The 8,037-nt window shown below is 43.8% G+C and overlaps 1 long non-coding RNA gene across 1 annotated transcript; it reads left to right on the plus strand.

The window, feature by feature from the left end:
- Positions 1-279: 279 nt before the first annotated feature.
- LOC109493360 lies at positions 280-6,841 on the plus strand. Its single transcript, XR_002737083.2, has 4 exons — positions 280-551; positions 2,574-2,774; positions 3,788-3,936; positions 6,125-6,841. It is a non-coding gene; the product is annotated as an uncharacterized LOC109493360 (long non-coding RNA).
- Positions 6,842-8,037: the final 1,196 nt, after the last annotated feature.

Below are 8,037 nucleotides of genomic sequence, written 5' to 3' on the forward strand. Positions count from 1 at the left end.
TGGAATTATAGGGAGGAATGAAGAACACTGGAAATAGTAAATATGGATGTAATATACTGATTGTCAGATATTTTATCAAGTGGATTCGATAGGAAGTTAGCATCAAGCTCAAGAAAATCACAGATATGGGCACCTGGCTGGCTCGGTTGGAAGCGTGCACAACTTTTGATCTTGAGGTTGTGAGTTCGACCCCCATGTGAGGTGGAGAGATTACTTAAATAAAACTTTTTTTTAAAAAAGAAATCAAAGGTAAAACAACAACAACAACAACAACAACAACAACAACAGCAAAATGTCCTGCTGAGTATGCATTTGGTGGACAGTTTCAAAGTATCACAGGGTGAAAAGTGAATGCTAGAAATGATCTAATCCAACCTTTCATCATAAATACATTTGGGGTATATGATTGTCTTTCTTTTCTACAGATGAAGAGGTAAACTTGAAATTTGGAGTTATAAATGACAGCTGCAATGTTATGCCAACTTGATTTAGCATAAAAGTTATTTCTGTATTTTGATTGCTCAGCATCAAGATCATCTGGATCCACATAGGTAAGTTGTTGTCAATGGAAAACATTTTTAGCCTCCATCTTGTATCATAGGACACTATTCTATTAGACTAATACAGAGTCTTGAAGAAGAGTGATAAAGCAATTTCAAGACAAAGGTGAATCATTTACAATACCTAACAAGGGCTTATATTTGTTTTCATAAATATATCAAGCCACATAAGTAGCCAAAACTGTGTGCATTAATACTCACTTGTCTGGGCGCCTGGGTGGCTCAGGTCATGATCTCATGCTGACAGCATGGAGCCTGTTTGGGGTTCTCTCTCTCTCTGCGCCTCCCCTGTGCTTGCTCTCTCACTCTCTTTCTCTCTCAAAATTAAACATTTATAAAAAATACTCACTTGTCTGATGGATTATATTGATGACAGCAAATGCACCTGAGTCTCGCTTGCTATGTTTTCTTTTTTTTTTTTAATATTTATTTTTGGGAGATCGCAAGCAGGTGAGGGGCAGAGGCATGGGGACTTAGGATCAGAAGCATGCTCTGCGCTGATAGGCTGACAGGATCGAGCCCAATGTGGGGTTCAAACTCACAAACAGTGAGATCATGACCTGAGTTAAAGTTGGACACTCAACCGACTGAACCACTTAGGTGTCCCAACTATGTTACAATATATATAGTACAGCTGTGATGTGTAATGTATTAGCTGCACAGTTTTCTGTGAGCAGACATAACCAGGCCAAATTTTTTTAAAGGCTTGTGTAAACTTTCTAATTGATGCCACATTTGTTTTTAAAGAACATCTAATATATGCCCAGAGATAGTGGGGAAAGTTGTATTCTGAGTTGCCTCAAAATTTGAGTTAATCTAGCAGTACAAGTTAACTCCATGTTCTTCACTTTATTACACTTTTATGTATAACATGGCATATTTTTTTAAATTACAGGCTTTTAATATTTATTTATTTATTTATTTATTTATTTATTTTAGCGTTTATTTATTTTTTGAGACAGAGAGAGACAAAGCATGAACGGGGGAGGGTCAGAGAGAGGGAGACACAGAATCTGAAACAGGCTCCAGGCTCTGAGCTGTCAGCACAGAGCCCGATGCAGGGCTCGAACTCACAGACCGTGAGATCATGACCTGCGCGAAGTCGGCCGCTTAACCGATTGCGCCACCCAGGCGCCCCGAGGCTTTTAATAATTTTAAAGGTGTTTTTAAAAATAAAATCAGAATTAGGGGCGCCTGGGTGGCGCAGTCGGTTAAGCGTCCGACTTCAGCCAGGTCACGATCTCGCGGTCGGTGAGTTCGAGCCCCGCGTCAGGCTCTGGGCTGATGGCTCGGAGCCTGGAGCCTGTTTCCGATTCTGTGTCTCCCTCTCTCTCTGCCCCTCCCCCGTTCATGCTCTGTCTCTCTCTGTCCCAAAAATAAATAAAAACGTTGAAAAAAAAATTAAAAAAAAAAAATAAAATCAGAATTAAACACTTAGGAGCCTGAAATACCTGTGTTCTTTTTGAAAACCATTTCCACTTTAATAACACCTTTTAAAATATTAATTAATGAGGAACGCCTGGCTATCTCAGTCGGTAGAGCATGCAACTCTTGACCTTGGGGTTGTGCATGGAAGCCCCACACTGAGCATGGAGCCTACTTTTTAAACATAATTAATTAATTAATTAATTATTAATTACTTAGGGGTATCTGGCTGGCTGGGTCACTGGAGTGTGCAACTCTTGATCTCAGAGTTGTAAGTTTGACCCCCACATTGGATGTAGAGATTACTTAAAAATAAAATCTCTTTAAAAAATTAGTTAATTTAATAAAATATTAATTTAATCAACTAAAATAAGAATATCTGAAAGCAGAAATTCACACTGAAGAACTTATTACCAAGATGGTAAGGAAAATCACAATGCCTCCCCACTTTTTCTCAGAAGTCTAGACTTCATTTCACATTTGCTTGTACTCTGAAGAGACATTCATTCATTCATTCATTCATTCATTCATTTTCTCATCCATTTGACAAATATTTACGAAGTGTCCATGTCCTTGTCACTGTTGTAGGTGCTGGTGATTCAGCAGAGAGCAAGAGAGGACAAGTCCCTGCTCTCCGAGTTATATTCTATAAGGCGGCAGGGACTATTTTGACAGTAGCCTTCAGGGAAGCCCTCACAGTAAGGCGATCAGAATTAAGTAAGGAACTGAACCACAGGAATATCTGGGGGAAGAGTTTTCCAAATGGAACAGCAACAGAAGAGCTTTAAGGTAGGAGCCTGTAGTGTGCTGAGTCCTCACTACCTGGAGCAAAGCACATGGGGGTCTGGTGGGAAATGTGGTCACAAAGGAAGGCAAGGACAAGATGCTGCAGTGCTTTGTGCCCAGAAAGGACTGGATTTTCGTCTAAGTGAGATGACAAACCACTAGGGGAGGGCATGTGATTTGCCCTGGCCTATTTAAAAGGATTATTCAAGCTGATGTGAGAAGAGGATGAGATCATAGAAGGCAAAAGTAGGAGTGGGGAGTCTTAGATTTTTGCACCGGGTGGTGAGAGGTGGTGGTTTATGAGGCCTCACAACGGAGTTGACCTAGGTGTCACCTGGTGACTTAAAAGGATGGAAGGGAAATGAGTCAAGGATAGCTCCAAAGTTTCTAATTTGTGCAGCTGGGTGAAAATGGAAAAGAAGCAGATATGGGATGGCGTGACAGGAAATTTGTCTTGCACAGGTTAACACTGAGATGCCCATCAGGCTTCCAAATAGAAGCATTAGGTAGCCAACCGAACATATGGCTCTGAAGTTCAGACAAGAGTCTAAGGCAGGAGATAACAGTTTGGGGGGCTTCTACCTCCAGGAGCTATTTAAAGCAATTGGCTTGCATGGAGTCACCAAGGTTTGGCTGTAGACAGAAGAGAAGAGTCTGGGAAGCTTATGTTAGATTGGGAGTGTACCCTCAGAAGAGTCTGGGTGGGGAACATTACCTGCAGAGGATTACCAGAGGCTTCTTCTAGTAACAGAGGTACTAGATTACAGGGCATGATGACAGGATGATCCCTTAGGGCAGGTGGATAATTGGTTATAATTATAGCCTCCTTGTCCCTACTTCTCAGGAAGTTTGTATTAGCTGGGGGGTAAGGAGGAGTGGCGGTGTGGGGGAGGAGGTGTTGGTAGTGGAGGGTGGTCTACCTGGGGCAGACTGAGATTCCCAACCATGAAGCATAAAAGCCTCACCAATAAAGGCTCAGAGTCCCTCCCCTAAAGACTAATGTCTGGCCTTTCTAGATCCCCATAGGCTGCACCAGAATGTAATGGACAGCAGGGGACCTGTACCTCAGCTACTGCTTCTGTGCCTGTGAGTCCCCACTGGAAACACTTGCAAAAGGCCTATTTGAGTGCGATCGGGTCAGTCACCCTTGCTTGAGTGGCATGTGGTAAGTTGCAGTCAAGTACTGCTGATCTGGTAACCCTCTTTCTCCATTACATCAATGTGCATGTCTATCTTTATCCTAATCTAGTATGTGCTGACATTACTGTTTGACATTGCAGTTTGATGGCATTTCCTTTCCTTCCAATTTCCCAAACCTCATCGTGGGCCCCAAGTCCTGTCAGCTCACATGAGAGGGTTTGTTGACAAACAAAGGATCCTCCCCCCCACCCCCCAGGGATCCTCAGACAAACCTGATGATGAAAAACAAAACAAAACAAAACCAATAATACAGCCAAGTAGCGGGGTCAGGATGGGAGACACTTAAGGCAAGCTCGGTGACTTTTTTTTTACACCCACACACAATAGCAGAAGAGGGATAAAGTCTTCCGGAATTGGATTAGACTTTGTTGGCAAAACTTGGAGTCATGCTTCCTGTTTTCTAATGCTTGCTCTTGAAACAGTTGCTTGAACAGCATTGAATTCTCTTTCTAAACAGGGCCTTTCTGCACTCTCCACGTGTCCCTGTAAGCAAGCACCCTCCCCTCCAGTCTCCAACACACCCTCTCTACAGAGGTGCAGCTGCTCTGAGTGTGGGTCCAACCAATGACAATGGCACTGTGTTGAGGCCATTGGTGGTGCATCGCACTTCTGCACAAAGCCGCAGTAAGAGGAGGCAAGGGTTTACTCTTTCTGATCCCATTTTAAAACAACTTTGTGTATGGATTCATTAAACTCGCAAATGGTACAGCAGGAAAAATACTCAAAGCCCAACACAGTGCCTTAAACATAGAAGGCTTTCATATATGTTTCTTGAATGAATAAGTGATGAAGGAGTCTGAGAACCAGAAAAACTGGTGCTTGTCCAGGCTCTGCCAACACTTGGCTGTGTTACCTCTATGGTCTCTTTTTCTCTTTGGGCTTTAGGTTCCTCGTCTCTAAAGTGAGGATTGGACAATATGACCTTTGAAGTGCCACCTTGCTCCATCAGCTTCTCACAATTAGATAATTAGCACCTTTCAGGAGGCCAGACTGGAAGGGGTTAAAAGTATGGCCTTCAGGGATGCCTGGGTGGCTCAGTGGGTTAAGCATCCGACTTGGGCTCAGGTTATGATCTTGCAGTCCGCGTGTTTGAGCCCCAGGTCTGGCTCTGCTGACAGCTCAGAGCCTGGAGCCTGCTTTGGACTGTGTCTCCCTCTCTCTCTGTGCCTCCCCCACTTGCTTGCGCGTGCACACTCTCTCTCTCAAAAATAAATAAACATTAAAAAAATTAAAAAAAAAAAAAAAAGAAAGAAAAAAGCATGGACTTCAGGGCCAGGCAAACCGGGACAGGATCCCTAGCTCCACCATTTAGAGTGTGACATGGCCAATGCACTCAAATTCTCCAAACTTTCTGCACTCCCGAGTAACAAAGTTATTATGAGCATCCAATGAGATGCTGCAGGAGTTTACTCTAGGGCCTGGTACACAGTGACTATTTGATCATTGAGAACTGTTACCATTATTGTCCGTATCGAAGACACAGTGGTGATGAATCAGAAAGAAAGCTTCTTGGGGCGCCTGGGTGACTCAGTCGGTTAAGCATCCCACTCTTGGTTTCCACTCAGATCGTGATCTCACGGTTTGTGAGTTCAAGCCCCACATTGTGCTTCACACTGACAGTGTGGAGCCTGCTCAGGATTCTCTCTCTCTCTGCCCCTCCCACTCTCACTCTTTCTCTCAAAATAAATAAATAAAAACTTAAAAAATATTTAAAAATAATAATGAAAGAAAACTTCTTGCACAAGTCCGAATTTGAGTTGGGCCTTGAAGACTAGTTAAGATATAGACAGACTGGGGGAGCAAGGTGGGAGAGGGAGTTGCATGAAGGAAAAGGGGTCATATGAGCAGAGGCCCGGAAGCAGTAAAGCAGGAGGGGTGTTGCAGGCTGTGGCGGGGGCTGCACCAGGCAGGAGCATCCAGTAGAGACGTCACAGCCCATGGGCACCCATTAAGTCAGGACCTCTATGTCAAATCCCACAAATGACACAAAAGCTCTAAGCCCCTGAAGCCTCCCTAATTTCTGAATGCTCAAACTCTGGAGGAGGGATACAAAGCAAGTTTCAGTTGGCCATTGAGTCATTTCAAACACTGCCATTTTTTAAAAGTGAGTTTATTTCATGGATATTAATTGGCCATTACTTATTTGCTCACAGTGAAGTCAGCAGAGACTACAGGTAGATGTGGAGCAGGCTTCCCAAACCCGGATGAAAACTGAAAGACCAAATCAGTACTTCCAGAACACTCACAAAGGGATTTTCCAAAACGTGCGCAACCTGGTTTCAGATCTCAGGACTTGAAAGAGAAGTCAGTTTGACCCTCTATCAGATGCAGCACACAGAAGGCCGATAGCTCAGCTGGTGGGTATGCATTTCAGGTACAAGGTATCTGCTCGGCGGTGCTACCTATCCTCCCAACTCGCCTTGCTGGACACCCCATTTGTTCCGGACAAGAGAGGGAAGCCAGGTGAACCTGACACAGCTGCTGAATTATCCAGAGATGTTCCCCGGCATACCCCTTCTTCACTCTCCACATAGCAAACACGTGAAAGCCTCCTTAAACAGGAGAACAGGGCAGTGGGGAGTCATGGTGAGACTTTCCCCCCAAAATACTAAAACAAAAAACTAAAACATGACCACTTAGCAATATCCTAACATCAAGGGGGAACAATGTGGAAATGTGAGAAATATGATTGTTCACGAATTCAGCTGTGTAAACTAAGATGGATATCGTGGTTCTATTTGTCCTCTAACAATGTAAACATTGCATATTTTTTATTCATTAGAAACTGAAATGAAAAACCATAGCCTTCAGGGTGCTTGGGTGGCTCGGTTGGGTGTCTGACTTTTGGTTTTGGCTCCGGTCGTGGTCTCACAGCTTATGGGTTCGAGCCCCCTGTCAGGCTCCTCACTGACGGTGCAGAGCCTGCTTGGGATTCTCTCTCTCTGCCCCTCCCCCGCTCATGAGCATGCTTTCTCTCTCAAAATAAATTTAAAAAGTTAAAAAAAAAACTATAGCCTTCATCTCTCAAAGAGATAAACCACTGCTGTGTGGGTTTTGTCTCCCTCCTCTGTTTAATCATCCAATTCCTTTGACTTTGTCTCAGCTGAGTAGAGCCTGATGTAACTTCAGGGGCTCCAGAACCATTTGCCTGTGACCTAACCTGAAATGCTCCTCCTCACAGAATTATTTCTTTATGTTAAGGCATTCTACAGAACTCCAGGACTCTCCTATTAAAATGTGAGCGTGCCAACCTACCACACCCAACACTTTAATGGTCATTCTCACTTGGGCACAGGTTCATTTCTCAGGTAATCAGTTGTGGTGTTGTTAAAGAAGAACAGGGTCTTGGGGAAGGGTTTCCTGAAAAGTGAAATGTTGAAGAAAGGAGAGAATAGTCCAAGGCACCAAGTACTTCCCATGGAGCAGATAGACCATGTGTTGACCAGGAAAGGCAACAGAGTGGACTTTAGAGCACCTGAGAGTTTGTTCCTTTGCGTTCCTAAGTACCTGTACTAAGTACTAAGTACCTGTGGTGAGCAGAGCAATGATGGTGGCAGGCTTCCTCTGCAGAAGCTGGTTTTTAAGCTACACTGCATGACAGGGCCCCTTCAGTGGCCTTGGGCAGCAGGAAGCCCAGGACACCTGGGATGCTAGGAAGAAGTCAATAAAGAAATGGTTCCTAAGAGGAGGCAGGAGGGTACCACGGCAGTTCCTGTGCGTTCCTGGTTTGGGTATCTCATCAAGATAGAATTTGTGCTTGTTTATGGGGAGTTTTGATAGATATGCCCCATCTGTCAGTGTTGCTGCAACAACCCTGGCAGGTTTGCTGCTAAAAAGCAACATCTCAGTAGCTCAGCCTTTACTGGGAGTTTGTATGGTGTGACCCATAGCCCCAAGAGGGTCCCTTTGACATCACTTACTTAGTATTGTTACTTTCATAATAATATTAAGACTCATTTGCCTTTTCCTCTGTATTAACATTTTCACTGACAGAGCAAACAACTGTAGGTAAAACTGATGCTTAAGGCAACCATGGCAGTAGTCATTGTATTCTTCACTGCTAGGC

The sequence above is a fragment of the Felis catus genome, chromosome D3 (genome assembly GCF_018350175.1).
Source record: "Felis catus isolate Fca126 chromosome D3, F.catus_Fca126_mat1.0, whole genome shotgun sequence".
Lineage (NCBI taxonomy): Eukaryota > Metazoa > Chordata > Mammalia > Carnivora > Felidae > Felis > Felis catus.